General features: G+C 43.2%; 1 non-coding gene across 1 annotated transcript; it reads left to right on the forward strand.

The window, feature by feature from the left end:
- The first annotated feature begins 4,200 nt into the window (after positions 1–4,200).
- trnaw-cca (transfer RNA tryptophan (anticodon CCA)) lies at positions 4,201–4,273 on the forward strand. The gene has a single exon. It is a non-coding gene; the product is annotated as a tRNA-Trp (tRNA).
- Positions 4,274–9,894: the final 5,621 nt, after the last annotated feature.

Consider the following 9,894-nt stretch of genomic DNA (forward strand, 5'->3'; position numbering starts at 1 on the left):
CCTAACGCCTTTCATGCATTTCAGACACAACAACAACAACCAATCATCGCCTCCTTTTTTTCTGTACACCATTCAAGACACCCTGTCTGAGATAAACGGCAATATTCTGCCCTATAGGTAAACATGGGAGTTGCCATTTGCTGAGGGGGGATGCCATAACATAATGCAATGGCCAGTTTCTCTCCTCTTTAGTGTCCCAGAGTGATGCTCTCACACAGGGGGAGGGATGGGGGATCTGCTGCTGTGCTCCCTTACATGCTGATGCAGCCGCTTTCTTGCCTCTGAAACCTCCTCACTTGCACCACCCCCCTGGGGCCCCTTCTGGCTCCTATCTCCCTGCACTGTTTGTCTTCCCCTTGTGCTTTTAGTGTGCCGGTTTGCTTAGAGGAGCAAGGGGTATAACGGGGTGAAGGAAGGGGAGGGGAGAGGGGAAGTTGTACTTTGAAAACCTGTTTTTCCCCCTTTACATTTCCTCCTATAATGTGAATAATAAATGAAGAGCTCTTTTCCAAAATCAGATATATCCATTTTATAGAATGTTGGGAAATTGATATTTTTGTATTGGGCATTCCATTGAATTGCATTGCAAAATGCATTTTTCTAGAGGTTAAAATGTATGTTCTCAAAACATTTGAATGACAGGAATTCACATAGTTGATAGGATATCTTAACAGTCAATTCCAATATTAAAGTGCAAAAAGTAAAAAAAATGGTGGATATAGCGTTTTGGAAAAGAGCTCTTCTAATGTTTTGCATATACAGTAAAGGCAGCTGTGTTCAAGAGGGGCCACCTGGCCATATGGAGATGGACCTACACAATATTTAAATGCATAAATATAAATATATATGATTCATGTTGCCCTGTTAATGATTCAAACACGAATATGAGATTTCTGTGGACTGAAAGTTGCCTTGCATCCCTGTCCTTGACAAGTATATGTGTTCTACACTGAAAGCAAAACGTTGTACCAGTGACATTCACAAAAGCCTTGACAAGTCAAAGCAGCAGCAAATCAAGCTTGTGACCTTGCATTCAATATACAGTGCAAGCAGAGGCTCTGTGACATTGAAGGAACCAGCATACATGTTACCAAGCCGATGAGAGGACAAAGTGGTCAGCTACAGTTGCTGATAAGGGGGGAGACAAAGACACTTGTCCAAGGCCCATGGAGAGAGGGGGGCCCAGCATTAGGTCCCCATATGGAATATGTAATATTACATTATATGTATTGGGTGGGGGGCGGTCCTTTCAAATGACTTTGTACTGGCCAGCCAAAGCTGTCAGTGGGGGTTGAGGGCCAAAATTGGGTCCTTATTACATTGTGGGGTGGCCTTTCAGATGGCTTTGTCCAGGGCCCAGCCACAGCTGGCAGCATCCCTGTACACAGGGCCGCTGACAGGTTTGGCTGGGCCCGGGACAAAATTTTCTCAATGGGCCCCCCCTCCCAACAACAAAAAAGCCCCCCACCCCCTCATCCCTGGCGGTCCCTACACAAAATAGTAAAACGCCCAACCACAACCACGTAATTCCCTTGTGCAGCTCCAAAACACACCACGTCGAGATGACAAGCCCATTTATAACGGATAAACAAAAACTTATTTACAACCTTACGGATATGGACTGAGTGGAGTTATGGTTTTCAAAATGATATCACAATAAAATCCACGCTATTGTATTACTTAAGCTCATGAATAGCACTTTTTTCATCACATCGACCATTTTCACTTGACCAAGGGGAATCATATCAAGGACGCGTGTATGTCCGCTGAACTTCCAGAGAGGGGAACAAGACGGAGCACATTCATCTTGCGAGTGTCAAGTTCACCGCAATCAGAACCGAAAGTTACAGGTTACCCCAAAACGACACCGTTATAACCCATTCGTTACATTCAATTCTAGGCTATCTAAATGTCAATTTCACACGTTGACATGCCACTGGCTTATTTTAAACCAAATAAGTTTAAACCAGAGTCGACTTACTGGCTGTAATTCAGCTGACCGGGGATGATTCTCATATCAATTCAGCCTGATTGGCGTGCGCGTGCCTGCCTGAAACTTTTGATTTGGACACATAATTGCAGAGTAATGCGCATATTCATAGATTCAATTACATAGGCGCATGAAACACATTGTTATTAAGCCGTGGTAATCAAATTATTCGATACCCCCTGTCTCTCTGATACTGAATCCCGTGTGACTTGCTCACGGCCTCCTGTGCCAATGTTAGGCTACTTGACGACGGGGCTGGAAAAAGTTTGCCGTGTCTTACCTGGATCTGATGCACAGCTGCTTTTACTGGTGCCTGCTACACATCATTCCAGTCTTTCCTGAAATATTTAGCCAGAGAACCCCTCAGCCTTTTGGCTTCTTCCTCTCTTTTTCGTTTTTCCTTCTTTTCTGCGCTCCTGACTTGTGCATGTTTACTAACTGGCTCGCGCACACTGACCACTTATCGAATACTGTCGTCTTTTTTTCTAGAAAGACCAATCCATTTTGGAATAGGGGTGATAGGGGGTTATTGGCCGTTTTTTCAAGGGCAATGAAGACAAACATCTATAAGTAATTGTTTGAATGCAAATAAAGCACTTTTCTACCCTAAAAAACAACACATTTTGAAGTGAACGTATCATAATTGAGCCCAACGTCATGGGGACCCAGTTATGGGCCCCCCTCTATTCCAGAATTCCTAGGGCCCGGGACAAAAAGCCCTTTAGTCCCCCCCTGTCGGCGGGGCTGCCTGTACATAGCAGCAGAGGCTCGATGATATTCAGGGAAGCGGCATGCGTGTCACGGACAGACAGCTACCAGCCACATCCATGGCTACTCGTTGCTTGGTGGTCACTGGGCTTGACTTTGGATGCTCGTACCGATGTCAATTAGGCTGTCTTGTGTGCATAAGAAGGAGCGCATAAGCCTCGGGGAGCTCTCAAACCTGTCCTACACAGGGTCATTCGGCTGTCAAACAGTCCCTATTCCCCCAGACACAAATCCACATGACGCAGCACAGTATAGCAGAACAGAGTGAGGCTAATAAAAGGAGCTTTCATCACAAGCTTATAAGTATGCCTTAACATGTGAGTGAGGGAAGGGGTGGGGGAGGGGTGAAAAAGATGACTCGTAAAGCTGGTGTAGACTTTGTGGAGTACAGTACCCCACCACAACACCCTCTTGAGCATTTCCGATGGGGATCAAAGCTTAGCTTGTCTTTTGTCATGACATGAAAATAATCTGCCCGGAATGTAAAGAAGGATTATAACTGTACGTCCTCTAATCCCGCAAAAAACGGATAAGGCCACTGGTGGAATATAACTAAGCGAGAGAGATTAGGCACCATTATACAATGTTACATGTAGAAAGGTGGTCGCGATAAAAAGAGACAATCCGATTACTCTTCTCTCTCTCTCTCTTGCTTTCTCTCTCTCTCTCTCTCTTTCTCTATCGCTATTTCTCTTTCTCTCTCTCTCTCTCTCTCTCTCTCTCTCTCTCTCTCTCTGACGAGTGGGGGGTGTCGATGTAATTCAATAAGGTCCAGATATCGCATCTGAACTTTTTCAACATGATTCCTAATTAGGCGTTGGTGCGTGGCAGAAGGGAGGGAGCAGTCTCCTCTCACCCACCGCCATCCGCCAGACTAATAGACCTGTCTAATAGAATTAGCGACTCATCAACAGCTATACGCCTAGCGGTAAACTCTCTGGGCTCTGTGAGACCTGTCATCGTCATCAATTGTCATCATCATCATCATTGTCGTCATCGTCATCACTCTGCCAACACAGAAAGGCCTAATCTACGTATTTGAGGACTTTTTAGCTGAGAGGGGTTTAGTGTCAACAGTGAGTAGAAAAAATAGGAGGGGAAGAAAATCCTATTTGGTCCAAAGTAGCAGGAGGCAGGCAAATCTCATTTGAATTACCAACAAAAAGTCCCTGATCCCCCCTCTCCATGTTTAGCTGTGTGGTCCGACTGGATGGCGAGAGCACAGGGGATGGGCATGGGGATGGGGAGGGGAAGAGTGTGAGGCTGAGAGCACTGCAGTCGCCTGTTTAACGAGGATCGTCTGGCTCGGCACTGGAGATTAAAGTCTTAAAATACCCTTTAGTTAGGAAAGAATGTCCTAAGATTTTTTTGCTGAGCCATCACTGCTTCTGAATAGGTGATGAGATCAAATACTTTGTGTTATATAATGCTGAGTCCAGAGTGGCCCAGTGGCCTAATGGATAAGGCATCAGCCTCCAGAGCTGGGGATTGTGGGTTCAAGTCCCATCTGGGTCGACTGCTTATGATTTAAACAGCACTCTTATCTGACTGTTTGTACTGTATATACTGTACAAAGATAAAGAAGACTCTTTGTTAGGTTTGCGATGAAAAGGCAGAAAAAGAGTGATGAAACGATAGCAGGTTCCAAAAAAAAAAAATCTTTGTTGCTAAACACTGCGGCACTGCAGCAGTTTCATCAAAATGAAAGTCATTAATTCGCTGCATTTCGTCCACTGATCAGCCACACATCAAAGCGAAGTGGTTTTAATTAAAGGGGCTTTAATCGAATGAAAACCTCGGCCGACTTGATTTGATTAGGATTTGGTCAGTGTCAAGTAGGCTTTTGCTAGTGAATTAGAGGTGTGTCGTTCATGACCGAGCCGGTTCTTTTGAACGGCTCCCTGAAGTGAACGATGGGAACCGGATCACAGCTGGGGGAGCCACTCGACCGTTATTTCGTTCATTTTTCATTCATTTTAAGCACGTGACCTCGACCAGAGTAATTAAATTTGGGAAAAAACACAATTGTTTGCCTCAAAGAGAGGCAAAAACGGTCTTTAGAAGCAGGAGAATAATCAGTTGTTTGGACAAAATTACCTTGAGGTGGAGTCAAAATATTACATTCTTAACACTGAATAAATAATTGAAAAAGGAGCCAAAAGAGCCAGTGTTTTGAACGGCTCTTTGAGCCACTAAGATCCGGATCCCGAAAAAGAGCCATAAATCCCATCTCTATAGTGAATGGATGGGACTGGCCCCTTCATCTGGCAGAGTTCAAAACACATCCAAATACCACTAAGTGGATGAAGAATGTAATGAAAAAGGGAAAATTAAACCTCTACCAAACCCACTGCAATTGAGAACAAGGTAAAAAAAATGGAAGGTTTTGCTGACAACCTCGTCAACACGAAATTACCAGAAAAAGGGGATTCTTAGAGATGGGTGAAAGAAAGGTGCAAAAGAATAAGACTATGAGTTGTTAGAGTCATCAGTGGTATCAAGCCATTCTGACTGACGTGCCCATGTCCAATGCTTCACTGAGAGCAGACTTGGCGCATCAGACCCTCGCTCGCTGGCAGTTCCTGTAGTGATGCATGTCAACCTATCAGATCGCGGGAGCACCAGGAGTGCGGAGTGCTTGAAGCGTTTGACACCCTCCTCCATCTTCTGGAAAAGAGGTGCCATATTTGATCATGTTTTCCTCTGCTGGGATTCGGCACCATCAGCCTCGCTGGCTGGCTGGCTGACTGACTTCAACTGCATCCAGAATTTCTTGTTCTCTGATATGAAATGCTGCAGCAGCTCGTCATTTGTAACCTCGCAAAAACTTTTTTGAGTTAATGAATAGGACTGTGTGTGTTTGTGTGTGCGTGTGTGTGTGTTTGTGTGTGTGTGTGTGTGTGTGCGCGCGAGTGCATGCGCGCATGCGTGCGCGCGCGTGTGTATGTGTGCTTGGGTGTGCACACGCATTCACATGTTTTAACATGGTGGTTAGAGTGGTGGATTTATGCTGCGTATATGAATGCCACTTTTTTCCCAGCATAATAATGCTCTCCATAACAGTGAACGAAAATGCCAATAAAATCTGTGCCTTTTCCAAGACATGCATTGTTGTTGCTTGACTGGATTGTTGGTGGTTGTGTGACCAAACCCAAAATAGCAACGACCAGCAGACAGAACAGAAGAGAAGAGAACAGAAGAGAACAAGAGGAGGCAACTGGGTACGTCTCTGAGCCGCAGCCAGTCCATAATCTCATGCCACAGCCTTGATAAATGGGAGCCTTGAGAGAACTGGGACTACATTGAAATTCTGCCGTTCGCAACGTTATTTTTCGGAGGGTGGGTGAGGGGGCACGAGGGGGATATTTTTGGGCTGCGTTGCTCAAAATGAAAATTGTAATTTTGAAGAGACCTTTAAACTGTGTGCAGAAATTTAGCAACGGGCAATGATTTATCATTTTGAAGGATGAACGCTTTAACCCCGAGAACAGCCTGGGAGGGTTGCTGCTGCTGAGGCTGAGAGGCTGCTTGCTCTCTGTTGCTCTGAGAGAGAGAGAGAGAGAGAGAGAGAGAGAGAGAGAGAGAGAAACAGAGAGAGAGAGAGAGAGAGAGAGAGAGAGAGAGAGAGAGAGAGAGAGAGAGAGAGAGCAAAAACTGGCAGAGAAAGTCAAAGAGAAAGAGAGTGTGTAGCAACAAGCTACGTAAAAAAATGTTAAAGGTGCACTGTGTAATATGATTAGTAGTTCATTTCCAGAATTCATGCTACCCATTCACAAATGTTGCCCTTTCACCAATATTTGCCCTGCCATGAAATTCTAAGTGTTCATTATGACTGGAAAAATTGCACTCTTCATACATGAAAAGATGGATCTTATCCATGTCCACCAATTTTTAGAAATAGACATTTCAGCAGCAAAAATTACTGTACTTTGGTCACACTAGTAAATATGAATGTATTACCTAGTAAATATTCATGAAATATCAATTTTGGCAATAGGCAGCAAAGTTTCATTGAGCAGCATAGTTGCAATAATAATACGTACCTACTCTGGCCACTATCCAACACAATGCACCTTTCAAACCTAACTAAATAAAAGGCATAGTCAGAGCGGCAGCCCCAGTAATTGCACTTTCATAAGCTGACCTTTCAGGCGTGCATGTTCTGACTGTGATGGGCTGGGTCAATGAGCTGGCCTGCAGAATCACTGCAGGGTAAATGGAGTCAGGACCTGGAGGGACCAACACCGGCTGAGAGACACAGAACAACTCTGACTTAAAACAAATGCATTTGCCACCACTGCTGTGTCTTATTATAGGCCTACTGTAACATTGCCATTAGGTAACACTTTTTTGTCTAAACTGACTTAGTCATTTATAGGGGTGCACAATTATTTTGGCCAGAGGGCCACATTGGTTGTAGACTATTGATCGTAGGGCCAAATATCACAGGCAATATGCCTGTGTCAATAATAACAAATGCTGTCATGTACACTGGCATAACTTATGGTACTCCTACACATTGTAATATTTAGATGGGACGTTGATTAATCACACACTTGCAAGACCCCTAGTTGTTTGAAGAATGTTAGGCGTGAGTATGGTTGCCTTGTGGGTGTTCTGCAGGCCAGAGTTTGCCCTAGCCTGATTATCATCAACGTTCAAATCTCTTCTAGACTTGGTCTGACCAAGAGCATAACAATTAACATTTCCCAAAAGGTTATGGTTGACCCGCCTCCCTTGGTTTGCTTATGGTTGTTTGCTTATCGACAAAGTGGGAGGAGTTCCCGTATTTTCGGGAACTCAGGAAGTACTTGCACTATTCTTGATCTGACTAGTTGCAACGCTGAACGTGTTGCGTCACTAGGAGGGCATAGCCTGGCTAAGTTTGCCCACCTCTGAGCTACAGGGTATAGTTCCTGGAGCAAAGTTAGGTGCCTTGCTTAAGGACACCTTAGCTATAAATGAATGATATGGGATTTGAACTTGCAACCTTCTTATTATAAAACCACCTCCATAACTATTTTGCCACAACTAAACAGTAAATGCCTTGCTAAACAGTATAAACATGGAAGGTCAATCTCCAAAGAAAAGACTTCTATGCATGCCATATCCTAAAACATGACCGTTTGTTGTATGCCAATGTGTCATGACACCACGATGAAAAACGCAGCAAGGGTTATTTTTAATCTTGTTTATTCCTTGTTGGTGCTGACACTTTGATGACACGTGTCATGAATGATAAATGATTGTGTAGTGTAGTCAATCTCACTGGGAGAATGCATCACCATAAAAATATGGGTCTGTGATTACATCTGACACGGTCAATCATAAAAGTGCTAACAATAAATAAATCAACAGCAACAACAAAACAGAGCATCATGTCACCTGAGAGGAAGGTGTCCTTGATGCAGCATGATCGGTATAGCTATTCACTAATGATGCTCTCCTCAACATGTAAGCTAACATCCTCACCTTACTTAGAGTGACAGATGCAAGCTAGAGACAATGTGACATGAACATTTGTACACCTCACTCCAGACACCTTGAAAGATGAGGTACTTCTGACTGGACCAAGGGCCTGGCTTTGTGCAATTGGACACACATGTAACAATGGCTTAATGGTTAGATTATTGTTCTTTGGATCAAGTCTACATAAAAAGGAGCTCCCAGTTTGAATCTTACCATAACCAGAGGTTAATAGCTGAATTGCCATTAGCAAGGTAGCTAACCCTACATTGCTACCAGGACTGTAACAACTGAAAGCCACTTTGCTGCCTGCCCTACTCACTTGGAGTTATGAGGTTGCAGGCTCAAGACTGGGTTTGAAGTGAGCTGGGATCCCCATTAGCTTGTACTATAGCGGTTCATCTTTTTGGGTTCCCTAAATATCTCAGCCTCGTGTTCATTCAGCTCTAACTTACCCACATTTTTAATAAAACAGCTCAATTCTCAAGACCCTGAATGCAGCGTATATGTGTCTCCAAGACACAATGGGTTAAACGATAGTTTGTTGCATTAGTTGAACGTGCTCTTCACTTGCAGCCATTTTAGTTAACCGAAAGAATCTGTGCACGGCCTCTCAACATATACTATATCTCTCCACTTGATTCTGTGTTGTAGAAAACAAACACAAAAACATTGACAAGCTTACAGGCAGCTGGTGATGAGAGATAGTCAGCCAGCCTCAGTGGGGGATTCAGTCACTTCTTTAAGTTTCCTTTGCCAACCGTCTTTATTTAATCATAAAAGAAAAACTCATAAAGTGTTGGCAGACATAACCAAGTTCTCCTTCTCTGTCACTTCCCAGTCAGGCCCCTCCAGGGTTCACAGGCATATGCTCAAAAAACTTACAGAGGGGCAAGAAAATGACAAGGTTCATTTTTGAAAGTGAATGCAATACATTTAACTTAATATTCACTTAATTTCATGCTATATTATAGCCCAAATTGAGCTAATTAAATAACCATTGACGATTTAAAACGTCTGTTCAATGTCACACACAAGAGTTGACTGCCACGGGGGTCGGGGAGTTCTGGCTATTGAAATAAACTGAGGAGCTGGTGTAATTAAACTCTAGAAGGCCGTAAGACTTGGTGATACAGCAACAGTCTCAGTAGGCATCATCAGCATGCTCGGCAGGTATGCCAATTTCCCCCCAAAAGTTAATCTTCATTCAAAAAGCTACTTGTGGAAATGATTCAATGTCATTGGAAAACCGTGCAATGATTTGAAACCATGCAATGACTATAACTTACATTTTGTGGAAAACCAGAGCTGCGTAATGATGATCAGGAATGTGCAATCAAGTCTTTCAGTTATAGCCATGAAGGAAATATATAATAAAAGTAAATGAAAAAAATGGTTTATAGATGGATTATACAGTTATTTTATGTCACATACAAAGTGATCCATTCCTGATTTTCCTAATATACAAATGAGGCATACATGCACATTCCATATACTGCAAAATATAAACATTACAGATGGAATGTGCATAAGAGCTTATTTATATAGCCAATACGAAAATGGTCCATTTTTAGGCTTTATGAAACTTATAAAGGCTTGGAGGGCATGCATATTTTTTCAAGTTGTACAGCAAATATTCAGGGCTTATTTTAAAATCTTATATACTGTAC

Source organism: Engraulis encrasicolus, chromosome 8, assembly GCF_034702125.1.
Source record: "Engraulis encrasicolus isolate BLACKSEA-1 chromosome 8, IST_EnEncr_1.0, whole genome shotgun sequence".
Classification (NCBI taxonomy): Eukaryota; Metazoa; Chordata; class Actinopteri; order Clupeiformes; family Engraulidae; genus Engraulis; species Engraulis encrasicolus.